The sequence below is a fragment of the Pseudopodoces humilis genome, chromosome 12 (genome assembly GCF_049639895.1).
Source record: "Pseudopodoces humilis isolate 2021_Gansu_Grassland_sample_001 chromosome 12, ASM4963989v1, whole genome shotgun sequence".
Taxonomy (NCBI): Eukaryota; Metazoa; Chordata; class Aves; order Passeriformes; family Paridae; genus Pseudopodoces; species Pseudopodoces humilis.
The window spans coordinates 10,731,452-10,759,162 of NC_142211.1; the positions used below are offsets into that span (position 1 = coordinate 10,731,452).

Here is a 27,711-nt window from a genome sequence, read left to right on the forward strand (position 1 = left end):
GGGCGGACACCTTAGCCATGCCTGCTGGAGCAGCCATTGTCCCGGACATTTTTGCACAAGCGAAATTGTCCCACTAGTTTTTCCACCAAAATGTGCCTGCACTGATGAGAATGTTCAAACTACCCAGAGACCAGGCTAGGGCAATAGTTGCCACCTGTCCTAATTGCCAATCGTTCCAAATACTTGCCATTAACTCCGGGGTTAACCCCCGAGGACTTAACAGCTGCCAGATATGGCAGACTGATGTCACTCATGTCCCGTCCTTCAGGAGAGTAAATATGTACACGTCTCGGTAGACACCTTCTCTGGTGCAGTGTTTGCCTCAGCCCTTGCAGGAGAAAATGCCAAGCATACCATCCGACATTTTCTCCTTGCTTTTGCTACCCTGGGAGTTCCGGAACAAATTAAAACAGACAATGGACCCGCTTATACCTCTCACAGATTTAGAGACTTTTTCAATCAGTGGGGAGTGAAACACACCACGGGCATTCCTCATTCTCTTACAGGGCAATCAATAGTGGAGAGGACACACCAAAACCTGAAAAGAGTCCTTGATCACCAGCGGGGAGGAACAGAGATCATTCCCCCCATTGAGAGGCTCTGTAAAGCTCTATATATCATGAACTTTCTAAATTGCTCGCCTACAGAGCCTGACCCCCCTGTAATACGGCACTTCTCCAATTCAACCCATGCTAAACTCACAGAGAAGCCGCCGGTGCTGATCAAGAATCCTGAATCGCAACTGACATCAGGACCTTTCCCACTGATTACCTGGGGAAGAGGGTATGCTTGTGTGTCCACACCATCAGGACCTAAGTGGCTCCCAGGGAAAAATGTAAAACCTTATTTAGGCCCTACAAACCCTGCACCAGACTCAGAAATTTCAAAGTCTCCTGAGACCCACACAGGTCCAGAAAAGCAACAGACCACTGCAGCCTGGAGACAGAGATGTCGTTGGAGTCCACCGAACCGACCTGCCACCAGACCACCAACCAGACAGAAGCCAAACCGTCCTGCTACCAGGGCTGCAACAAGACGACAGCCAACGTCAAGCCCGACACTGTGACAATGCACAAGTTCCCCCAACTCCTTTCGTCTCCCTTTCCCCTCTCTCTTTTCCCCTTCTTACCTCAATTACCTGTTCCTGCTTACTAATTTGCACAAAATGCACCTTAGTGTTGCTGCTGCTGCTGTCTGATCATGTGTCCCCTATGCACGAAATGACCCCACCAGCAACTAACTACTTCATCCCCAGTACCTGTTCCCTGCTTGTATTTTCTTTTTCTTTCTTCAGAAAAAAGGGGGGAGGAGACAGGAGAGGAAGGGGAAAAGAAAATAGCCCCCCCCAAAGTCAGAGCTAATATTTTTCTGTTTTATTAGAGAAAATGGAGAGCAAAACCATCCTTGAGTTCCTGACGTTCCTGACCATCTGGATGCTCCTGAAAACATCAGCTGTGGATGCCTGGTTAGTAGCACAGCCCCAGGAGAACGTGTGGATCACCCTCACAAAGACTCTCAAACAAGACCACATGTGCTTGTCCATGGGCAGCGCCACCAATCCTGTCATCCTGACTGGTAGGGATTCCTTTAAAGCCCCATGAATATCCTTTCACAGGGAAAGAACCCAACCCAGTAGACACTTGGGATGAGTGGACAAAGATCTTTCCCCATGCACCAGAGGAACCCCAGGAATTGGAGCTTTTGGGGTCCTCCAAGGCTACCTATTGGGTAAATTTTGATTATCACCCAGCAGGCAATGCATGGCCTGCCTAGGAATACTACAGGGCAATTAAATAAAAGAAAAATGTGACTCCCAACAGTAAAATTTACAATCAGTTCAAATGGTGCAATTACACCAGCAGCACACGATCCGCCTCCTCTCACCGTCCCAGAGTGCTGCCCCGGGGAGTGTTCTTAATCTGTGGGGATAGAGTGTGGGCAGGAATCCCTTCCCGACTCCAGGGAGGTTCTTGCACGCTTGGACAGCTTACCATCCTCACTCCAAACTCAACTCTAATGCATGATTGGCTGAAAAAGAATGAATTGGCCCACCAAAAGAGACATCTCACTCAATTAAATGAAAATTGCGATAGCCAAATTGAAGACTGGTCCTACACAAAGAGGGTGGTGATGTCAGCATTTTTGCCGTGGGCGGCTGCTGCTAAAGCCCTCGGTGAGCCTTCTCACCTGGAGTGTTGGCTTGGTAAGCAGGCCAACCGGACCTCCTCTGTCCTGAGTGACCTCTTCACAGATGAAGAGACTGTTAGGCACGCCACACTACAAAACCAAGCTGCCATAGACTTTCTGCTCCTGGCCCATGGACACAGCTGTGAGGAGTTTGACGGACTGTGCTGCTTTAACCTCTCCAGCCCCAGTGAAGGCATCCACGCCCGCATCCAGAGACTCCAACACACGGTCCAGGAACTCAGGTCTGAAAAGGAGCCCCAGTGGTTTGAGGACCTTTTTGGGAGCTGGGGACTCAAAGGATGGGTTGCCTCCCTCCTCAAAAACTTTTTTTGGGTTTTCCTAATTATTATTATTTTCCTATGTATGTTTTCATGTTTTAAGAAGTTATTAGCCAAATCTCTGGGAGATCCCTTTTTAATAAATAAAGAAGAGGGAGTTGTGGGGGCCAGGAAACTGGCTGATTCAGAGATCCTGGCTCTCCCTTGGAGGCGAGGCACTTTTCTCTCAGAGAGAAAAAGGTGTCACTCCCATAGATCTTTGAGTTAGGTATGATAAACTGTTACACTCCATTGGTGTTCTCCCCTGCCATTCCACCCCGATACATATATCCCAGTTTCCCCCGCCCCTCTCCTTCCCTATAAATACCCCAGTTTTTCCCCTGTTTGGGGAGTGCCTGTCACTGGCTCCCTTCGCCGAGGGCCCTGCTTTAATAAAGGCTAGTTCTCTGCAGAACACCACACAGCACTCTAGTCCCTTCTTCCACGTCACCTGCAGACCGCCACTGAGCTGAGATCACTCGCCGGGTAGAGGATGTACCTGTGCCCCCGGGCAGTCCAACCGTGGACTGCTTCTTCCAGGTAGTTGTGGCACCCCTGCCACCTCCATCGCCGCAGCAGCTAGTATATGGTTAACTAGTTGCTTACTGCTGAATAGAAAAAAAAAATAAAAATAAAAAATCTCTCCAGGTTGATAATTTCAGAGAGATATGTAAGTATAGTACTAATGAGAAATTGGCAAATGTAAAGCCAATTAGCCACAAAATAAAGAATTTACGCCGGTTAGGACTAGACAGACCAAGGAACACCGTAACTATGCATGCACTGAAGACAAAGTTGAAAAGTTCATATACAAGGAAGATTTTGGAAGACTTCATCAAAGACTCCTGATGATCCTTGAATTGGGGAGGTGCAAGCACAGTGCAAAAGAACTATTTATAACCATGAGATCATACTATGTAAATTAGTTCTGGCACATATATCATGTTGTTATAATGACATAGTAACACTAAGCAATACTTACTGTATAAATATACCACAGCACCTGACAAAAGTGAGTTAGGAAGAGAAATCCCCCTTACCTCCAGCACTGCAATAAACAAATACCTGCACTATAGACACCAGTCTATGAGGTTTTATTTCCAGCCTGTCTTTTGAGCATCATAACCTGCCATGCTGCAAACAAAGGGACAAAGAAAGGTGGCCGGCTTGGCTTGTGCAGTGTCGCCCTGAAAACTGAGCTTCTGAGCTTGCTAACATAGTTTTCTAAGGACTTTCCCAGGAGAGTAACTGTAAACATAGATATGTGTACATTCTTTCTGTTACACGTCTTGTGATGGGCATCTCTCATGGCCAGTGCAGTGAGAAAGTGTTATCCTGACCATCCAATCCTTGGCCGTGGTAGGAAGCCTATAAATCCTGGGAGGAAAAATAAACTCGGCTCTTTCTTTCACCACACCTCGACCTGTGTCAGCGTGATCTATTCATCTTCAGAGGTAACAGTGCAGTGCTGGGGGAGATGACATGTCCAACAGTGAGAAGCTCAGCAAGCAATTCCTCCAATGCAAGGCCCGGGCGAGATTAACCTTGTCAGTGCTGCAAAATTCCACTTGAGAACAGATAAACCTACAGACACTAATCTTCTCCCAAGTCAGAGAAAAGGAAAGGCGAAGGCACGTGAAGAAAACGATATGGCAATACCAAAGTCAGTGAAGGAGGGGCCAAAGCCCAGAGGGAAGAAGGGGAGGAGATGCTTCGGCCTTGGAGCTGAAATCTTTTGCAAGCCGTGGTGAAGACATGATACATTAGACTATTTCCCTGTAATTCATAAAGCAGGTGGGCAGATACAGCGTTCACTCGCAGCCCAAAAACAATTGAAAAATGTAGATGTTGAAAAAAGCTGTGATCTGACTTAAACAGAGAGAGAGCGCAAAGTTTTGCTTTCAGAGATAGAAGAAGAGAGCCTTTGCTTCTATACTAGAAGAGCTCATCCTTAAAAATGGTACCCCATTAGCCAAAAATGGCTCTCGAAAGCAGTTGTGGGAAGCCTGTAAGTTGATGGGAGGTACTTCCACATTACAAACAGGTTTTTATAGAGAGCTTTTTAGCAGAAGGTGGGCACGATATATTAGTGAAAGCCTATCTACACAAACCAGCCTCTGGAATAAGTCATGATATTAAAGGCTAAAATCCTTGAAACTTTCCTGCAGAGAGAGTAAATCAAAACAATATTCTTATGTTCAAGGGAAAAAATGTAAACTTGTGTATATTAGCCAACAGTAGCTCGTTTTGCCCGCGGACCCTGTAGAACCATATAAAAAGTCTGTTAATAATAGAAATAAACGGTGTTCACGTTTACTTCTGTGAAGGTTTGTGGATAGCTGGCGGTCTCTCAAGATCTGGTGCCCGAACAGGGACCCTGCAGGCAGGGGGGCTTCGGCTGGTCCATGCACCGTGGGATGAAGCCTTGGACTGAGGTTGGTGGAGCGGATCTGAGCGCAGATAGATGCTGCCTTGGATCAGTACCGGATAGGCGACCCGCAGATAAAGGGGGGCGAGGCGCTGGGGGAGTCAGAAGGCGGGGGCGTAAGATAGGGGTCGCAACCCTCCCCCCGCCACGGCCGCGTGGAAAATGGAAATGGAGTTTGCGGCAGCTAAAAAACTGCTTCTGAGTATTGTCGTTAAACGAGGCAAAGCAGCCAGGGAAAAATACATGGATAAGCTCATTATATGGGCGAGAAATCACGGGCATTTGGCAGTGCCCCCACTGCTCTTTGCAGTTGAGGAATGGACGGATATCAGGAATCTGATGTGGGAAACGGCAATCACGGGAAAGAGTAAAGACGTAATAGCACTTGGTTCAGTATGGAAAATTGTGTTAAATACCTTAAGGGATAAGAAGGCAAAGTCCTCCGTAGCGGCCGCTGCTTTAGAAGCCATGGGGCCGCCCAAGACGGACGCGCCGCGGTCACCTCCTGCCACATCCATTAGCCGTCTGGGTGCATTTTTCGGGGTAGGACACGTTCGGCCATCGAAGGGGCTCACAGGGAGGCAGTGTAGCACCGTGTTCGAACTTTTAAAATCTCAGGGGTGTTCCAATGTGGCTGCATCCTCGTCAGCGGAGTCCTCTCAGGGCTCAACAAGAGAAAGCAGCTCTTCAGCAAACACCGAGACAGCGGGCGGAGTCAGTTCAACAACTGCAGGATATGCTGCATTCTGAACCATCTGCTCCACCTTTGGAAACGCTGTCAACACCACAACCTTGTTCTAGCTCTACCACCTTGGAGGAAGAGAACAGAAAGCACAGAGCACAGCAAAGGTGGTCCGGCATCATTCGAGATGCAATCCTTGAAGGAGAATGGCATGCAGCAGGGGCAGTCGCTTGTCCCATTTTATATGATCAGCAAAATCCACGCTATGAACAGCACGACTGGAAGATCTTGCAGCAAGCTAAAAAGACAGTTACCGAGCACGCCATTAAATCTGAAGCTGCAAACACTGCATTGGATTGGCTGTTCACCTCTGATGTTAATAGTCCCATAGACAACTAAAATCTCCCACGTCTGCTTTTAACTCCATCACAACTTATGGTGTGGGAGAAGGAATGGAAGAGGTTAGCAGTTCTGGAAGCCAATAGACCTCGAGATCAAAATGATGTATTATATGGCCTTAATCCTGACATGATCACCGGTTCAGGAATTTACAGTCATATGGCTGTACAGTTAAACTACCCTCTTGCAATGCATCATTTGTCTGCACAGCTTGCTCGTCAAACCTTTAATGCTGAGCCTTATTCCAAGCCTCATCCTTCCTTCACAAGAGTACAGCAAGGCCTCACGGAACCGTATTCCCATTTCATCAACCGTCTGTCAGCAGCCCTGAAAGCTCAGAATGACATGACTGAAGAGGCAAAAAAGAGTATGTTTAAGCTATTAGCTTTTGAGAATGCTAATTCAAAAATAAAGCCTATCCTTGCCACACTCCCAAAACAAGCAGATGTGGGAGACATGCTAGATATTGCCCTGAGAGTTAATCAGATGCAACAAGGACAACTAGTAGCCAATGCAGTTGCAGAAGCCATCAAGCCAACTACAAGTCTACTTGCTGCAGTCAGTAAACTGGGAAGTGGATGTAAACCTTCCACCACACCTTCAAACATCTGTTACCGATGTGGCAACAGAGGACACTTTCGAAAATTCTGTCGAGTTCCTGTGTGGTGTGACTGGTGACGAATAGACAATCATGCCACTGCAGCCTGCCAGTTCACAAAAAACATGTACAAGAGCGCAAAGAGCCGCCGCGCGGGGACACAAGTTTCTGGCCCAACTCTATTCAGCAGCTCAACCCACCAGCAACCAGGGGAAGCCTGGGAATCGATTTGGTAGCATCAGTAGATGTCACTCTCATCGAAAGCACCATCCATAAGATCACAACTGGAGTTAGAGGACCTGTTTATTCTGTCACCAGTGCACTTGGTGCTTTGTTGATTGGGAGATCATCTGCAGGAATTGCAGGACTTATTGTTCTCCCAGGAGTCATTGATGCTGATTATACCGGTGAAATCCAAGTTTGTGCCTACACCTTAGCTCCTCCACTTACGATCAAAAAGGGAACAAGAATTGCTCAATTGGTGTTATTTCAAAAGGTGACAACCAAGAAAGACATTTTTTGAAGTGCTCCTAGACGTGGAGTCAGAGGATTTGGGTCAACAGAAGACACAGTGGTGAATCTTGTTCAGAAAATGAGCCATCGGCCAGTAGTTGAAATCACCCTGTGCCACAGATCAAAGCAGCAAAGAGTCAAGATGATGCTAGACACAGGAGCTGATGTTACCATCGTCAGCCGAGTTTGGTGGTCAAGAGAATGGCCTCTCCACAGAGCCTTAAGCTCAGTACAAGGTGTAGGAGGATACTCCACACCGCTGTGAAGTGTACACCCGATCCAGTTTCGATTTCCTGAAGGACAGACTACCACCTTATGTCCATACGTCATGCCTTTGCCTGGAAGCCTTGGAGGGCTCGTTGGTCGAGATGTTCTCAGCCAGCTCAGGGCAACACTAACTCTTCCCAATCAATCGCTTTTTCAGTAGTCACCACTGCTGACAGGCCGCCAACCCCAAGAATTCAGTGGAAATCTAATGAGCCTGTGTGGGTTGAGCAGTGGCCTCTCTCTCAGGAGCGGCTGGCAATTGCACATGAACTTGTCAAAGAACAGCTACACTCAAAGCATATCAAACCATCGCTCAGCCCATGGAATACTCCAATTTTTGTCATCCCAAAGAAGTCCGGAAAATGGCGACTGCTGCATGATCTGCGCAAGGTAAATGACCAGATGTGGGCAATGGGAGCATTACAACCAGGGATGCCCTCTCCCACAATGCTGCCACAAGAATGGCATCTTCTAGTTATAGATTTGAAAGACTGTTTCTTCACAATACCCCTACAAAAAGAAGACACAGTGTGATTTGCCTTCACCTTACCATCAATCAACAAAGAAAGTTCATCTCAGAGATTTGAATGGGTGGTCCTTCCACAAGGGATGAAAAATTCTCCAACAATGTGCCAACTGTTTGTGCACTGGGCACCTGTACGTGCCAAGCTCTCCCAGACAATTATTTATCACTACATGGATGACATCTTGTTTTGTCAACGTGATCCATTCCAAGATGAAGATCTCACATTTATCACTGCCCAGCTCGCAGCAAAAGGCTTGGTGGTTGCCCCAGAAAAAATTCAAAAACAAGCTCCATGGAAGTATCTAGGGTGGATTCTGACATCATCGCCAGTCCACCCACAAAAATTGGAATTAACCACTGAGATCCGCACCCTTAATGATGCACAAAAACTTATTGGATATCTGCAATGGGTACGACCCATTGCTGGTATCCGAAATGATGAGATAGCACCCTTAATGAGACTTTTAAAAGGCACAGACCCGCAAACTCCAATTACCCTTTCTGCTAGACAGAAGAAATGTCTCCTATACCTAGGGAAGAAACTGCTTTCAACATTAGCAGACAGAAGATTTCCAGATGTGCCTTTAGGACTTCTGATTTATAACCACTCTATTGCCCCATGTGCTATCATATTTCAGTGGCCTGCTTGGCAAAAAGAGAAAGGGGGAGAAGACCCACCTGAGAGCCGTCGAGATGCCAAGCAGTCTGCCAAGAAGGTACAGTTAGTGCAATCAGCGAAGAAATGTGCAGAGCTTTTAGCGATCCTTGAGTGGATTTTTACACCGCATACGCCACCAATGAGTATTTGGCAGAGGACAGAAGCAATTGTTTATCTCATCAAAAAAGCAAGAACACGAATTGTGGAAATCAGTGGTGCTGAGCCGGAACATATCAGTCTGCCAATAAAGGTAGAAAACTTTGAGTGGATGCTGAGACACTCAGAACCAATTCAATTAGTGCTGCTCAACTATCCAAGAACTGTACACAACAGGCAACCTAAAGATCCATGCCTGCAGATCATCTTAAAGCAGCGGTGGTTGCAACAGCCCAAAGTCGTGAGGCAGCCGGTAAAAAGCCTTACAGTATATACGGATGCAGGAAGTTGGCAGAAAAAAGCAGCCTGTACCTGGCGAGAAGGCTCGAGTTGGAGAAGCAAAACTATAGATGGAGATGCACATGACTCACTGCAGACATTAGAACTTACAGCTGTCTCATGGGCACTGTCTCATTGGCGAGGCAGTAAGCTGAACATTGTATCAGATTCATTGTATGTGGTAGGAGTGGTACAACATATTGAAGATGCTCTCATCAAGCCACCAGATAATAAGCGATTGCGTCAACTATTTTTTCAAATCAAAAGAGCTATAGAGGACAGAAATGAGCCTTGTTGCATCATTCACATTCGCAGTCATCAAACAGAATTAGGTCTCGGAAAAGGCAGTGCAAAAGCTGATACTCTTGTCAGTCCTGCTGCAGCACCAAGAGACTCTTTCGCAGCTGCAAGAGAGTCATGCTCTCTTTCATCAAGCCGCGAAAGCCTTACAGAGACAATTTAATATCAGTTCAATAGATGCACAAGGCATTGTAAAATCCTGTCCACAATGCAGTCAATATGGAACCACTCTAGGCTTAGGTGTTAACCCTAGAGGTCTTCAAGCTTGTGAAATCTGGGAAATGGATGTAACACGTGCCTGAATTTGGTTGCCTCAAATACGTACATGCCACAGTAGATACCTTTTCAAAAATGGTTTGGGCCACTGCACAAGTAGGAGAAAAAAGCATACATGTAATTCGACATTTGGTAGCGTGCTTTGCTGTAATGGGAGTTCCAAAAGAACTAAAGACAGACAGTGGGCCTCCATATGTAGGAACACGAGTTTCTTGGTTCTTACAAAAATGGGGAGTCAAACATGTAACTGGAATTCCCCATGTGTCAACTGGACAGGCCATTGTAGAGAGAGCCCATAGGACCCTAAAAGAGTATTTAAGTAAACAAAAAACACCTGAACAATCAGACCCTACCATTCGATTGCAGCAAGTGTTGTTCACGCTAAATTTCCTCAGTTTAGCTGGAGATTTAGAGCAACCCCCAGAGGTAATTCATAATAGTCAAGTAAAGATGCAAGCTACCCCAGAAGTTAAGTTGCACTACAAGAACCCAAAGACAGGTATCTGGGAGGGACAAAGTCCATTGCTATTTAACGGGTGTGGTTACAGTTGTGTTTCCACAGATGCTGGATCGCTATGGGTGCCTAGCCAATAGACCAAACCAGCCAAGAAAGATCTGAAGAACAATCAGAACGTTGATGCCCTCAGTCAATCTCTGATCTGCTGCCAGCTGACACCACGAGAACAACAGATGTTTCAGGACTGAATCGTGTCAAGTCATAGTCTGTCTGTGAGAAAATCCTGTGAAGATCTCAGAAGAGTGCTGAGACTCTCTAATTTTACACAAAACAAATTTTAGCTGTGTGTTTACATTTCAGCAAATTGCTTTCACGCTTAGACTACATATATACCAGAGCCTGTGTGTCAAAAGTAGTTTGATAATAGTTAAGATAGAGTTTAGCTTGTGCAGTAATTGTTATATTAGTACAAAGTATAAGTATTCCCCCTTCAAGAGCTAGTGTAAGCATCTTTGAAAGTACATTTAACGTTAATGTTTTAGCTGTGAGTTTGTCAATATGATGTCATTTACATGGAACAAACTGCTTATGGTAATTGTGCTGTGTGTAGTCCCAATCAACTGTCTGCTGACTAGCATCCAAAAGCGACAGAACATATGGGTCACTTTAGGACACTTGACAGGCCAAAAATCAATGTGTTTGAGCCTAGCCACAGCTGGAGATCCTTTTCACACCTGTCTCGTAGGCATCCCTGAATGGGATCCTCCAGCATTTAAAGGCTTAGTTAGTAATGAGACTCGACTAAATCGATCGGCAATGCTGCAAGAGTGTAATCGCACCATTGGCTTCACATCTAGACAACTTGAAGCCTGCTGGCAAGCAAAAATTATTGAAGTTCTTGTCGCCCTGAAAACTCAGCTTCTGAGCTTGCTAACATAGTTTTCTAAGGACTTTCCCAGGACAGTAACTATAAACATAGATATGTGTACATTCTTTCTGTTACACGTCTTGTAATGGGCACCTCTCATGGCCAGTGCAGTGAGAAAGTGTTATCCTGACCATCCAATCCCTGGCCATGGTAAGAAGCCTATAAATCCTGGGAGGAAAAATAAACTCTGCTCTTTCTTGCACCACACCTCAACCTGTGTTCGCGTGATCTATTGATCTTCAGCGGTAACAGTTCTTAATGTTACCATGGTGCCCCCAGAAGAATTAGATTTGTTAGGTTCCACCAATACCTCAGGTGGATGGATAATGTTTGAACCCCTGATGAAAAGTCATCCTGACAAAGTAACACAGCGCTGGGCTACAGTCAACCCTATAGTTGATCTCGTTACTGCCACTGAGAGTAAAGCTTTTTACTCACAGTGCAATCTCACAGGACGATTACCAAAGCGATTACCTAGTTCCATATTCCTAATCTGTGGGGATAGAGCATGGAATGGAATTCCTGCTAGTCCACATGGAGGGCCCTGTTATCTTAGGAAACTTACTTTGTTCCACCCAAGCTTACATCAATTGCTAAATGTGGTTAGCAAAATGAAAAATATCAGATGGTCAAAGCGAAGCCTAAATTAATTACAATGTGATGATGTTAGAAACCCAGACTTTTGGAATCGCGGTCTAATATGGGCAACCTCCTTTTACATTCCAGGAGCAGCTGCCGCTAAAAGTTTAGCTACTCTAAAAAGGCTCGCTTGCTGGACTAAGAAAGAATTAAACTTAACATCCACAATGTTAAGTGAACTTTCAGCCGATGTGAGTAGTGTACGCCATGTAGTACTACAAAATCGAGCTGCAATTGATTTTTTGCTCTTAGCGCAAGGACATGGTAGTGAGGAATTTGAAGGCATGTGTCGCCCTGAAAACTCAGCTTCTGAGCTTGCTGACATGGTTTTCTAAAGACTTTCCCAGGACAGTAACTGTAAACATAGATATGTGGACATTCTTTCTGTTACACGTCTTGTGATGGGCATCTCTCATGGCCAGTGCAGTGAGAAAGTGCTGTCCTGACCATCCAATCCCTGGCCGTGGTCAGAAGCCTATAAATCCTGGGAGGAAAAATAAACTCCCTCTTCCTTTCACCACACCTCAACCTGTGTCCGTGTGATCTATTCATCTTCAGCGGCAACAGGCATGTGCTGTTTGAATCTTACTGATCATTCAGTTTCCATCCATAAGCAACTACATCAGCTACAGGATGGGTTACATGCCCTGAAGGAAGATAGTGACCCCACTGGAAGTTGGTTTGCCACCTGGGGTATCACTGGATGGTTGAGGTCTCTTGTGCTAGAGGGGTGACGGATGCTACCTATGGTGTTAATTGGGATAATACTTTTAAGTTGTATGTTTTCTTGTGTTCGTAAAAGTGTAGAACGAGCCGCATCCAAAGCCTGGTTTGTGCAAAAAGAGAAAGGGGGAATTATAGAGAGTTTTTTAGCAGAAGGTGGGCACGATATTTTAGGGAAAGCCTGTCTGCACAAACCAGCCTCTGAAATAAGTCGTGATATTAAAGGCTAAAATCCTTGAAACTTTCCTGCAGAAGAGAGAGTAAAGCAAAACAATATTCTTGTGTACAAGGGAAAAAATGTAAACTTGTGTGTATTAGCCAATAGTAGCTTGCTTTGCCCGTGGACCCTGTAGAACCCTATAAAAAGTGTGTAAATAATAGAAATATACGGCATTCACTTTTACTTCTGTGAAGGTTTGTGGATAGGTGGCGGTCTCTCAAGAGGTTTTTACTGGGCAGACAGTTAGCTGTAAAATTAAAGCCACAAGATAACCATTTCTTGTGGAAAAAACTCTATGGTATGGCATGAGAGACTCTTCTCCCTAAGTGAATTGAAGAAAGATTTATTTTTGAAGTGGTAAATGGATTAAAAATTCCATGTTTTGTCTCTTTACGCTGTTGGTGGGAAGGAAAAAAGGCTGTGAGGGGGCAGGTGTTCCAGAAGTTTATTTTGGTTTTTATCATTCTTCTTTTAATTCTGTTAATAAAGTTTTCTTTATACCCTTAAAGGTTTGAGCCTGCTTTGCCCTTCTCATAATCATTATCTCACCCCATAAGATTTATTTTAATTAACTTTTCCCCCTCTTCTGCTCAATTATTACAGAAGAAAATTAATAAATAATTTTAGTGGGTGCACTGGTGTTTGGCCAGCACTCAACCTGCTACTTTTTTGGTGTGTTGGGTGGGAAAGGGGTGAGCATAGCTGCCTTACAAGCAGCTGACCCAGGAAAATTGAACCAAACCAGTTACAAAGTCACTGTAAGAAAATTGATTGGCATAATTATCATAGTCCTGACATTAATGGCAGGTACATGGATTCTATTTCAAATATGCAAAATAGGATATAACAAAATGTGTAAATATGAAGAAACACATTTTTTTTTTAAAGAGCTCAGAAGAATGGATGACTATTCTACTTGTTCGTTTATATAGTGTTAAAAACCTTGATCAGTGTTGTTAAGGTAGTAGATGATAGCTTTCAATTGCTTTGATTAATATCTATATATGCAATGTCTCAATACTTTTGCAGTATATATGAGTTTTCCATAAGTATTGCTTTAGAATGCTTGTGTCTTCACTGGTTGTCACAGTGGGTAGAAATATTTCTCCCTGAATGTAACTTGAATTTCCATATGATTATGGAATCAGTTTTGTGCACCACTTCCTACCTCCTCAGAGTAAGGTATAAAATTCCCGACTGGAGTAATATGCTAAGTATGTAGGAACAGTTTGAGTTTCATTACACCTTTGATTCCCCTGAGGCAACTAGACTATTATAAAGTACATTTGTTCAGGTACAATTGTCTAACACTTGATATGTTGAGCAAGGAATATGTGAAATGCTGAACTTCACTGAAGGACACTGTACTAAGAAGCATGAATGGAAGTGGAGTCGCTGACCCATTTCCTTTTGTCATATTGCTTGTTGCTTGAGAGATGACACCCACCTGTCTACAACCTCCTTTCACGTAGTTGTAGAGAGCAATGAGGTCCTCTCAACCCTCTTTTTCTCCAGATTAAATGCCAGTTAACTCAGCCACTCCTCATAGGACTTGTGTATTGAGAGACCGCCAGCTTATTCACAAGTCTTCACAGAAGTAAAAGTGAATGCCATTTATTTCTATCTTTAGCACACCTTTTATAGGGTTTGCCAGGGTCCGTGGGCTAAGCAAGTTACTATTGGCAAATACACACAGGTTTACATTTTTTCTCTTATACACAAGGATATTGTCTTGCCTTATTCTCTCTCCTGCAGGAAAGTTTCAAGGACTTTAGTCTTTAATATCACGAATTATTCCAGAGGCTGGTTTGTGCAGACTAATATATCATGTCCACCTTCTGTTAAAATATTACCTACACTTGTGCTCCAGAACTTTCACCAACTTTGTTGCCTTTCTTTGGACATGCTCCGGTACCTTAATGACTTTCTCATATTGAGGGGCCTAAAACTGAACACAGTATTTGAGGTGTGGCCTAATGTCTTGGTTTAAAACAAGTTAAGGACGCAGACACTCTAAAATGAGTTACCTCCCCTTAAGTTTAACCAATCCCTTTCCACCAATGAGATGAATATGAGTAGATATAATTGAAAAAATAACAAATAACTTTTTACTAAGAACAAAAAAACCTCAACAGCAACAGGCAAAAAATAACAGTAATAGTCTGTAGTTACAAAACTATTGAAATCTTATGAACTCCCCAGAAACAAAGAAACTTAAAATTCTAGAGTAATCCTTTCCATGATGGCACCCTCTGCAGGCAACCACATGTAGGGAGACAAAGGGAAAATGGCTGCAGCCCTTTTCCCCATCCCCATCTTTCCAGTGACAGCAGGGCTGTCAAGGAAGATGGCTAGCATACTCCAGTGGCTGATACTTGGTCAAGTACTAGAACTTGTGAAGGGACTCCCTCTTAATAGAAGATGGCAGGCAGCCAGCTGGGGTAACTCAGACTGTGCCTTCTTGCTTCAGCTGGGTGCTGCTGGCAGGCTGGGGTGACTGCATGGAGGAGGGCCGCTCCACTCTTCTGGGCGTGATGCTGCAGCCATAGTCAAGCATTTGCAGAACTTGCCCTGAGGCAGTCCAGGACTGCAAAACACAACCACTCAGAAAAAAAAACAGCCAAGAGCAACCCCCTTAGAAAAATAAAAGAAAACCAAAAAGGGGAGCTCCTGTCTTGAACAAGAGATACAAGATACTCAGTCTCTTCCTCCAGATTGTCAATAAACATATTAAACAGGCCTGGCCTCAACACTGAGCCCTAGGGGGACACCACTGGGGACTGGACACCAACTGGATGTGACTCCATTCACCACCAATCTCTGGGTGTGGCCATCCAGTCAGTTGTTAACCCAGCCAAGTGTACACGAGTCCTGTAAAGCAGGACAAGGAGAATAAGGAGCATGAAGCAGGGCCATCACAGGAACAACAGGAACAGACATAACAAGAGGTAACAGCCAGTCTATCCTTATCCCTATCTGTCCTGGGGTGACTGTGATGTTAGATTGTATCCCCATTTGTCAGCCTAGCCGAAAAATGGGGTTTGTATCCTTAAAACTTCATCTGAGAATAAGAGTGGAGAAGGAGCACAGAGTCTGTTATCAGAGACTGTACTTGCTCCCCCCACATTCCAGGATGGGTTTTGACTACAGCACAGACAGACAACGAGAGGGAGATTGCCTTGGCTTTTCAGCTAGCTGAAGCAGAGAGGTCTTCCTGGACTGTTTCCTTTCGCTTTTCTTAGAACGGTTCAAACCTGCTCTGGACTGGGAACTCAGGGGAGCACCGAGAGCTTGCACCCATCGACTACAGGGGGGCCTAGCCTGGGCAACGGCATATTCCAGCGCCAGAGGGACTGATAACAGAGCGAACACCCACAGAAGGGAGAACCTCTGAATTTGTCATCTCTTCAGAGCGGCGAGAGGTTTTGTAATTTGATAGTGTTCATTCTTGTGCTGAGTAGTGCTGTGCCTGTGAAATAAACAGGTTTTTTCCACTTCTTTTGGAGAAATCTCTTCCCGAACTGGTTGGAGGTTGGGAGAAGGGGCCAAGTGGGTTTGCTTCCCGGAGGGGGCCCCATTGGAAGTTTCCTCCCAAATTTGCCCTAAACCAGGAGAAATACATTAATTGGTGCCCAGCATGTGGCACAAGAGAGTGGAAAAACCCTGTACTGATTGTATTTAAGTGGCAATTACTCTGTATTGGGATAAGATAAAACAGTCCCTAGCCATGCTGTTTGAATTAATAATGTCTTTTGGGGTGCAGGCCTTCATGTGTCTCTCGTTGCTAGGCTTTTTTGAGGTTTTAATACCTTTATGGGCTGTTGGTTTATTTTCTTATCCAGAAATAGTATTGTCCCTAACACATAGTTTTTACAGTAGAAGGGCACAGATTAGAATAGCTATTGGGCTGGGCCTAGTGATAATGATTAGTAGGAAGTTTATTAAGGTGATGGAGTCTGTTCCAAGTATGAAGGGTTCATGGTTATGCACCCAGTTTGTTAGAGGAGCAGGAGATGAGGCTTTTCAGCCTTTCCTTTCCTTCTTCTCCTCTGAATCTGTTACATCACTATTAGAGAATGCTCAGTTCCCCTTGAATGTTAGAGAGACCATCTTTCTGGTATTTAATCTGGCAAGTTTCCTCTATGCAGTCTTCAGCTTCTCTAGAATGAGGGCTGAGATTTCTAGAGGGACTGATGAGACCCCTGAACCAGGCATGGAAAATCCTGAGTGGTGTGGAGAATGGGAGGATATGGGCCAAATTCTGAAGGAATTTTCTGACCCTATAGTTTGGGACTTTCCACATGAACAAATTCAGAACCCAGCTGAGGTGGGGAAATACCTGAAAGAGAAGTGTCATGATGATTCCAAGGAAAAAAAGATCACTGCAGTAAGATGGGCCCTGGCATATGCTTATTGTACACTGGTAGATACTGTAGGGCAGCAAACAAGGGAAAGGGGACAGGGAGATAAATCAACAGCTACCCCAGTCACTCAGGCTGCAGCCAACACCCCAGTTACAAAGACGGTAGCTAACCCAGCCAGCAAGCTTCAACCAATGGCTGTTGCTACTAGTACGAGACGTGGAAAGCACACAGACAAGACCGATCCACCAGTGGATGACGATGATGCAGGAGAAGAACCCTCTGATAATAATATATTTATATTAGTAAAGGCCTGTCTGCATAAACCAGCCTTTGGAATAAGTCGTGATATTAAAGTCTAAAGTCCTTGGAACCTTCCTGCAGAAGAGAGAGTAAAGCAAAACAATATCCTTGTGTATAAGAGAAAAAATGTAAACCTATATGCATTAGCCAATAGTAACTTGCTTAGCCCGCAGACCCTGGCAAACCCTATAAAAGGTGTGCTAAAGATAGAAATAAACGGCGTTCACTCTTACTTCTGTGAAGACTCGTGAATAGCTGGCAGTCTCTCAATAACCCTCAATGCCTCCTGACATAAAATCAAGAGTCAAAGCAACTGACACAAGATCAGAAGCTAATATTGAATCCTTTTCCCTGAAAGACTTTTGTGGCTTAAGGAAGGACTACACTAGATGACCTGATGAATCTATAATTAGTTGGTTAGTCCGTCTGTGGGACGCCGCAGGGGAGGCTACAGCTTTGGATAGTACTGAAGCGAGGCATTTGGGATCCCTGTCACATGATCCAGTTATTGACCAGGGGATGATGAGGGGAGCTAACCCTCACAGCTTTACAGATTTCTTTTATATTTTGGTAAGAGAAGGACTAATAGTGTCCATTTATCCTTCTTTTACCAATATATATGACAGGAGCGGCTGAGGGTAGAGCTACTTCATCATCCCCAGGGCCACCATCTCCTGGATGACCCCGCCCACTCCCACCCCTACAAGGGCGGGGGTCCCAGCCCCCCCACCGGGTCTGGGGAGGGGTCCAGCCCTACCCCCATGGGAGCTGGGCGGGGGTTCACCCCCCCTCCCCCCATGGGAACAGGGTTGGAACACCCCCCTCACTATGGGAAAAGGGGCCCTCCTCCCGCCCCCGTGGGAACAGGGCGGGGACCCACCTTCCACCCTGTGGGAACGGGGATTATAGTCACCTCCCCCCCAACTGGCCCCACCGTGGGAACAGGGCAGGGGGGTGTGGGAACCAGGGACAGGAACGGGGGTGGGGCCACCATGGGAACCAGGATTGCAAAACCTGGAAGCGGGGTTTCAGGGTGATGTCATGCAGGACAGGAACACGGTGGAGGGGGGAGGGATGTCGGAGGGAAGCAAGATGTTGTGGGCAGGGTAAGGGTTGTGAGTGGGGACAGGTGGGTGAAAGAGATTGTGGGAAGGAGAGTAAGATGAGGGTTCCACCATGTGGCCATCCAACACGTGTCCAGCACCATCTTGGACCTCAGCCACGTGGGGATAAGGGGGGTCATCATTTTTAAAACTAACAGAACACTGATGCTGAGGAGTAACCATTGGGTTAAAGAGGTGCAGGGAAGGATCTCTGTCAGTCTGTGCACAACCACCAGAGACAAGGTACTGAAAGGGAGGCAGGGAGCCAGGACAGCAACGGCTGAGCTGAGTATTCTGCATTTCTTGGGAATCTGCTGTGACTGTCCCTTCACTTCCCTGTTAACCAGCTCTTTCCGAATTAAAAGGAACAACGGGAGAAACTGTGAAGCAACTTTGTCTCCCTGTTCTGCTTTAAGGGTTAACAAGTTTCCGATTCTGTCCCAGTGTTATAAATTTGTATTGTGATATTGGCTTTCGCAGATGAATATTATATATTAAATACTTTTTAGCTATGTATGTACTTTTTTTCTTGCTAACAAGTCTTAAGTTTAAAAGAATTTCCTAGGTACAAGGCAAGGAAACCCCAGAGGGCAAGGACAGTGGGGCCCAAGCTGTTATCAGGAGAACAATAGAGGCCAAACTGTTATCAGCAGAAGATATGAAACCCAGCTACCCTCAGGGGAAGGATGACAGGCCCGGACTGTGATCTGCCCTGACCATTTGCAAAAAGAAAGGAAACCAAACTCCAAAATAATGATGACCAGCAAGAATAATGATGACCAGCAAAAATAAATGCTGACCAGCAGAAAATAAAAATTGTGAAAAGCATGATCTAAGAAGGCGGAACCAGGGAGGGGGCGCTTTGAATATGCATTAAACCTTCACAGTAGGGGGGGATAAAAAGAGTGTTCCTGAGATACCAGGTGTGTTCCTGGCAAGGCGCCAGGGCACCCGGCCGTTTTAACCCTTTGCTTTATTTCTTTTGTCTCCTAATTGTCTTTTGTTTATATTAAATTCTTTTTATAATTTATTAAGTGAATCGCGTTTTTAAGACCAGGAAGAGACAGAATCTACATCTAGCAGGGTGAGCTGCGGGAACTAGAGAGACAGCTAACAAATTGTTTCAACCGAGTTTTATAAATCTTAACATTCCCACTACCTAAAATTTCCCGAACTTGGGAAAACAAACTCCTTTGATGTGCAGATAGCTGTGAGCCCATCTTGATGTTAAAAGCTATTTGCACACTTCAGTCTACCTTCCTTCACAACAAAAACAACACAGGCAGCCCTGGGAGGCTTCTTAGTACCTCTCCCCCCACACACTGGGGTAAGAGATGAAACTTCCTGGCAGGGATTCTCCTCCCTGCGCCGACGCCTCCCGTGGGGCCGTGCACAAGGCACACCGGCTCCTCCCACGGCCCAGCCCAGAGCCAAACCGCCAAAAACCACATGGCCGGAGCCACGCGGGACTGCCGCTGGTGCCCCTGCGGCTGCCGCCACAGCCGGTGCGCTCACCGCACACAGCACCTTCTGCGGCTGCCGCTCGCGTGCCACTGGGCATGCCACGTGGCCGTCTGAGAAAACAGCTGGTCCGCCCGTGCACTCTTGCTATGCCACAGCACCGAAAAAAACCTCATGGCTTCTGCGTGGCATAGCTGGAAAACCCGCGGCTAGCGCGCCTCACGGCTTTGCGGCAAACACACTCCGCAGCTTCCCGACCGAACTCGCATGGCTGAACCCGCACCGCTAGCACTCACCCCTTCCTGTGCCCTCGGCTGGCTCGGGCTGTGGTAGGAAGTCTTTAATCTTCTAGGAATCAACTCTCCCGGGCTTAGGAGAGCTGCTAATTCCACCCTTGTAGGCTTGGTTGCGCAAAAAAAAAAATTGCAGCCCCAAGGTAGTTGACAATCCAAAGCTTGTATAATCCACACGTGGATTTCCAGCTGCTGCGTGGGGGGGGGTCTTCTGTTCTCAAGTCAAGCCCCCATGTTGGACATCAACTGCTGTAATCCCTCTGCTCCCAGCCCTGGGAAATCGCCCGACTAGCTCCAGTCCACCAGGGGTGGAAGAGGGTTATGCAAAGTTAAAAGACAAAGGAGGCCCTCTTTTCTGGGACACTGTCCCAGTTTATTCACAGAACCACTCCAGGGAAAAAGGAAACCAAGGGAGGAATCGCAGGGATTTTTAAACTGAGGGAAAAGGGGAGGGGGAAAAGCAGTTTACAGCCAATTTACACCCCTTCGGGTGAAACCGAAGGGGAGGGGCGAGGGGAAGGATCCAACACACCACAGACCGGGGGGGAAGCTGGGAAAAACCACTTAGTGTAACATCGTAGTGCAACACGACACTGTCCTGCTCTAAAAGGAGTGTTGGGGAGGATTCTTTTTGATCGATTCCTTAGATGAACATAAAGCGTGAATACAGCAATATTATATCTGAGAACTGTTTATTGATAAAGAAGGATAAGTCTTCTTACCAAAGCGGGATAGAAAAGTGTTGCATATAGGTAAAGCATTCTAAAATAAGGGCCTTATTACCCTTGTAAAATCATGGCTCAGGCCTGCTACTTTGGCTAGGTAGAAGAGGACTATGGGAGAGTGACTCAGCTGAATTAGAGGTAGGAAAACAAGTTCTATAACCATCACATGTTCACATTGTGGTGGATGGTGGTTGGTTGAATTATGCTTGTTATGATTTAAAACCATGTAACTGATAAAGGCCTAACTGCTTAAAAAGGTCTGGTTTTTGCAATAAAGCAGCTCTCCTTTGCACTTCCCTGGGGACTCTGCATTACTACAGACCCTCACCCACAGAAAAGGGAACAAAAAAGGGAAAAGAGATGGAAAGAGAAACAGAAGACAGGGACAGATCGTTACTGCTGTACCCTGGGCACCCTGTTAGCATCAGCTTAGCAGGTGTGTGTGCTGTGAGCTGTGATGAGTCTGCATGTCTCCTGTGGTGGCTAGGCACGATTTCCAAACAGCGGCTGACTACTTGTCTCTTCCTTGGGCGAAGAATATATTTCTGTGGCTACGGGCGCACTCATGGAGCAGCTGTGGGTTGTCAGGGTTGGGGCACGGCAGCTATGGTGGTAGTAGCTGCCCTGTCGTGAAAACAGTGGAGCACTATGTTGCCATGGCGTCAAGCTGCCTCAGGGAAATGGAGACACAGGGCACATGGACAGGTGTGGACAGGGAAGACAGCCAGGGAAGAAGCAAAAACACAGGGAGGAAAAGGGGGGAGGGGAGGCCAAGCTGAGCCTCCAGGTGAGCCCCTGCTCCCTCCAAGAAACCCAAGGAAAAATGGTCCCTGTTGTGTCACCGTTAACTACTTTTATTTTGTAAAACTCCTCCCATAGCTCAATTTCCTTGGCATTTTTTCCCGGGCATCCGGGAATCTGCCCCACCGGCAAGTTGGGACTTGCTTGCAGTCTGATTGTGGAAGCTTTCTTTCCCTTGACTGGCAAAAGCTGTAACTTTTTCTTAAAAAATTCTTTTTCTCTTTCTTTTTTCTCTTTTTCTGATTCTGCTGCACTTCTGTACTTTTCTTTCCACTCCAGGATTTCTCAGTCCCCTTTGGGCTGAGCTCCTTTGGGATCTTCCCTCGTGGGGAGTCCCACTTATCTCAGTTCTCTAGGTTTGAAGAAAACTCCCGAGATTGTTAGAATCTTGTTTCTCGTGTTTATTAGGATGTTATCACAAAACTTGGCAGGTCTCTCCAGACTAGCTGCACAAGTTCAGTTCACTGCAATCTGGCTCATTTTCTTCTGATGATACAGAATGGCCATGTGGCTCACTTTGTGTTTGAAAGCACAAAATGGCCCCAGACTACGCAGTTCTTTTGTCTTTATACTTATTCTTATCCAGTTAACAATAGACACGTTGTTGATATATTTTATATATTAGTAAAGGCCTGTATGCACAAACCAGCCTTTGAAATAAGTCGTGATATTAAGGGCTAAAACCCTTGAAACTTGCCTGCAGAAGAGAGAGTAAAGCAAAAGAATATTCTTGTGTGTAGGAGAAAAAATGTAAACTGTGTGTGTTAGCCAATAGTAGCTTGCTCTGTCCGCAGACCCTGTAGAACCCTATAAAAGGTGTGCTAAAGATAGAAATAGACAGCGTTCACAATTACTTCTGTGAAGACTGGTGAATAGCTCGGGGGTCCTTCAACATCTGGCACCCGAACAGGGACCCCCCTGCGGGCAGGGGGGCTTTGGAGTCAGCGGAGTGGATCTGGGCATTAGACGTCGCGGGCTTGGATCGGCACTGGATAGGCAGCCTGAGTGCGGTGAGACGCGGAGCGGTTGGACGTGGAAGTAATGCTGCTAGGGGGGGCCCAGGCAGGCAAGGGCGTAGTAGAAGGGTCGCAACCTTCCCCCTTGTGGGTTGCCGTCAGCATGGATGTGGAATTTGCGGCGGCAGATAAACTGCTTCTCTGCATCCTCGTTAAACGAGGTGAAGCAGCCCAGGAAAAGGACCTGGATATGCTCATTATATGGGCTAATTGTCACGGGCATTTAGTAGTGCCATCACTGCTTTTTGCAGTGCAAGAACGGACTGATATATCGGCTCTGATATGGGAAACGGCAATCACGGAAAAGAGCAAGGACACTCTGTCTCTCAGTCGAACTTGGCAGATTGTAATTAATACCTTAAAATCAGAAAAGCGAGATATGCTGAGGCTGTGAGCTCCGTAATTCTACCTGCGTCACAGAGGCAGATGCCTTTACCTCCCACTGCTGCAAGCACTCCTATCTGTGTTGCTCATGGAGAGAGGGAGGGAGAGTCAAAGAGAAGAAAATAATGAGAAAAAAAAGTTCCACAGCGAACGCTGAAACAACGAACAGAATCTGTTCAGTTATGGCAGGATGTGATACATCCAGAAATATTTGCTTCATTTTTGGAGTCACTTTTAGCATTACAATCTTATTTAAGTTCCATCTTTACCACCCTGGAAGAAAAGAAGCCAAATTTAGATTGGTTTCCACCCGAACCAGGGGGACATGGGGGAGCGAGGTGGGTGCAGAGAACAAAGGCACCCCGGGGGTAGAAGCAGCGCAAGAAAAGTTCCAAGGCCACGCTGATAAGCTGCAATGATCGCCACTGTTAGCACCTGGCCGTGAGAGACTTTTCGTGTAACATCGCCTGCTTCTGTAAAATCGTGCCCTCTTTTCCTCTATTGGCGAACAACAAGAGAGATTGAGAGAAAAAACTGCATTTATTCAAGTTAACTTTGTGAGGTTTTTTTTTTTCTTTCTCTCCGTTTTTCCTCTCTGCGAGAGTATGTAGAGAATGTGAAGAAAGATAACAGCAGCAGAGAGCAGCAGCAGGGCGGGCGGTCAAACCCCCCCCCCGCTCCCTCTCTAAGAAGAAGCGCCGGGATTGTACCTAGTTTGTTAAAAAGTCATGATTTATTGGGTTTTCAAAATGTTTTTATATATCCATTTCAGAGTTAATTTTGTGTTTTAAGTAATTATGAGTTTATGCAATTGCAGTTTTTAGAGTTTTACTAGAGAAATTATTGTGGTTCTTTGAAAGTTTTAAAAAAAAAAAAAGAAAAGAAAAAAAAGAAAAAAGAGAAAAGAAAAAAAAAAGGAGAAAAAGTGTTTAACAGAAGTTGCCTTGCAATAATTGGTTTTAGAACCCAAGGTTAAAATATGGTGTGATTTACAGCTTCTAGGAAAACCTTCCAATTAATTTTATCTACAGAAGAGATTTATGGTTTAAAAAATAATTAGTTAAGAGAACTTTACTGTACAGGACAAAGTTAAGTTAGAGCATATATTATCTATTTGCTTGTTTTTTCCACAATTTTAATAAGGTAATTTTAATGTGAGTTCTTTTGTTATATAAAACACATATAACTGCATATATACCAATTTGTATTTTCAGTTTTAGTTTAAGAATTGGACTTAATGTTTCTGAAAAAATGTAAATGTAGTACTTTTGAAAAGTGCTACAAAAGCTAAATGGCAACCTACCAAATCCTGTGTTGTTGTGGTTTTTCTCCAGAAAAACTACACTTTTAAATCCTAACCAATTTAAGCATATACTAGGTAAATTCCTGTTATGAATGAATATTTTTAGTAACATTTGCAGATATTGTGGGTTATTCTCAAAGCTAGATGACATAGAATTGTGATGTATTTGCTACATTTTTATAATCTTTATAGTGAATCCATGTTATTGTTATATTGTGTTTAAAAGGTATATATCAAACTTTTAGTTGCTTTTTTGTAGTAACAGAATAAGATTAAGTTATGTTTTTATTTAATATAGATTAAGTGTTAATAGAATTAAGGATAGTCAAGTTTTATAATGTTTAGGCTTGAATGTTTTTAAGTTAAGTTTTCTAACTTAGATATTCTTTTAAGGTTAAGTTTGTTATTTCCTTTTGTCATAAATAATTATTGTTAGGTTTAAATATTGTTTAATTTAAATTGTTTTATGTTTTATTGGAGACACTTGTTTAAACTGCAAAGTATAGTTATTTTCCTAGAGAGATGAAGACAGCCACAACTGAAACAGCAGTGATGGAACACTGGTGAACATCTGCTTGTGGATGGAGGTGAATGCAGTCTGTGACACCCTTGACTTCACTGGGAGTTCTATTGGTTGTTGCAATCTCTGCAGTTTTTGTTTGTTATAGCTTTCTTATTTTTCAGTGTTTCCAGAATTTTAAGAAGATGTATCATTGTTGAAGATCAGCTGCCATGGGGGAGGCTTCAGATTAAACCAAGTGCTGCATGGTTTAATTGGTCTGGTACCTAAGGCTTCTGATCATTTGATTTGTACAAATGAGTTTTAACAGTTTGCTGTGCTGTAAGCATCTCATAGCTGCTGCTATTGAGAACCTTGTTCTAGAAATATGTTAAGAGGCATCTTTCCAGTTTAAAGCCAGGCCCTGGCCAAGCCTTGACTTTACCTGGACAGAATGTTTGCCAGCAGATCCAGATGTTTTCTGTACCAAATCAGTATTTGAGTCACCTTTTGACTCAACAATTTGACCCTATTAATATGACAGCTGGATCAATTTTGAAGTGGGCTTGGAGAATCATTTCCGGAGATGATTACCCAATCCTTCACTGATTTTTTTGTTTCTGTTTGTTTGCTAACTATGGGATGCTGGTGCAGTGTTTTAGTAATTAATAGTGGTTTTATATTACATATGTTATTAATAATGTTTATGATTTAATTGATTTTTAACTGGTATAAGTTCTTATTAATTGTGTATATGGTTTTGCGTTGATGTTGATGTTTATAACAGAAGTACATCTCATTTTATTTTTTTTTAAAAAAATGGGGGAAATGGATGCCCTAAAAGCATTTAATTAGTGTAATTCATTAACTTCAAGGAGAGAAGTGTCTGTGTTTTGTTGGCAGGTTCAAAAAGGTCACTTGTCCATCTGACCAGACTGTGTGCCTCTGAACACATGAGATCCAGGGAACAGAGATGTCATCACACAGCCTTGGTACTCCAGACATGGATCAGAAGTGGACCTGTCAGGACACAGTTGTGTCTGAACACTATACAGACAGTTTACCAACAGAACTTTTATGTTGTTATTATGATGTTGTGTCTCTACCAATTTTTCAGGTATCCTTTGTTTTAAGATTTAGAAGGATCTGAAGAACAACTTGAACATCAAAGCCCTCAGTCACCGATCAACTGCCAGCTGACATCACGGGAGCAGTGAACTTTCCAGGACTGAATTGTGTTAGAGAAATTCTGTAGAAGATCTAAGAAGTGTAGAGACTCCATTTAACTGTATATAAAGCAAATTGTAGTTGTGTGTTTACCATTTCAGCAAATTGCTTTCACGCTTAGACTATATATATACCAGAGCACGTGTGTTAAAAGTAGTTAGATAATAGTTTAAGATAAAGAGTTTAGCCTGTGTAGTGATTGTTATGTTAGTATAAAGTATAAGTATTCTCCCTTCAAGAGGTAGTGTAAGCATCTTTGAAAGTTCATTTAACGTTAAAGTTTTAGCTGTGAGTTTGCAAATATTATGTCATTTACATAGAACAAACTGCTTATGGTAATTGTGCTGTGTATAGTCCCAACCAACTGTTTGCTAACTAACATCCAAAAGCGACAGAACATATGGGTCACTCTGGCACATTGAACTGGCCAAAGGTCAATGTGTTTGAGCTTAGCCACCCCTGGAGATCCTTTTCGCACCTGTCTCGTGGGAGTCCCTGAATGGGATCCTCCAGCATTTAAAGGTTTAATTAATAACGAGACTCAACTGAATCGATTGGCAATGTTGCAAGAGTGCAGTCGCACTGTTGGCTTCACATTAAGACAACTTGAAGCCTGTTGGCAAGCAAAAATTACCTAAGTTCTCAATGTTACAACCATCAGAAGAATCAGATTTGTTAAGTTCCACCAATACCTCAGGTGGATGGATAATGTTTGAACCCCCGACAAAAAGTCATTCTAACAAAGTAATGTAGCACTGAGCTGCAGTCAACCCTATAGCTGGTCTCGTTACTACCATTGAAAGTGAAGCCTTTATTTGTGGTGCAATCTCACTGGACAATTACCAAAGCGATTACCTAGTTCCATATTCCTAATCTGTGGAGATAGAGCATGGAATTAGATTCCTGCTAATCCACAGAGGACCCTGTTATCTTGAGAAACTCACTTTGTTCCACCCAAGCTTACATCAATTGTTGAATATAGCTAGCAAAATGAAGAACATCAAACAGTCAAAGTGAAGCCTGAATGAATTAAGGCCTAGCCACTCTAAAAAGGCTCGCTTGCTAGACTAAGGAAGAATTGAACTTAACATCCACAATGTTAAGTGAGCTTTCAGCCGATGTGAGTAGTGTACGTCATGCAGTATTATAAAATCGAGCTGCAATTGACTTTTTGCTCTTAGCGCAAGGACATGGTTGTGAGGAGTTTGAAGGCATGTGCTGCTTGAATCTTACTGATCATTCAGCTTCCATCCATAAGCAACTACAACAGCTACAGGATGGGTTACATGCCCTGAAAGAAGATTGTGACCCCATTGGAAGTTGGTTCGCCAGCTGGGGCATCACCGGATGGTTGAGGTCTCTTGTGCTAGAAGGGGGACGGACTTTACTTATAGTGTTAATTGAGATGACAATTTAAGTTGTGTGTTATCTTATCCGAAGCCTGGTTTGTGCAAAAAGAGAAAGGGGGAATTGTTGATATATTTTATATATTAGTAAAGGCCTGTATGCACAAACCAGCCTTTGAAATAAGTCGTGATATTAAGGGCTAAAATCCTTGAAACTTGCCTGCAGAAGAGAGAGTAAAGCAAAACAATATTCTTGTGTGTAGGAGAAAAAATGTAAACTGTGTGTGTTATCCAATAGTAGCTTGCTCTGCCCGCAAACCCTGTAGAACCCTATAA

At 44.3% G+C, this 27,711-nt stretch overlaps 1 pseudogene; it reads left to right on the forward strand.

Moving 5' to 3' along the window:
- Positions 1-948: 948 nt before the first annotated feature.
- LOC148183362 (uncharacterized) lies at positions 949-15,102 on the forward strand (annotated as a pseudogene).
- The last annotated feature ends 12,609 nt before the right edge of the window (positions 15,103-27,711 follow it).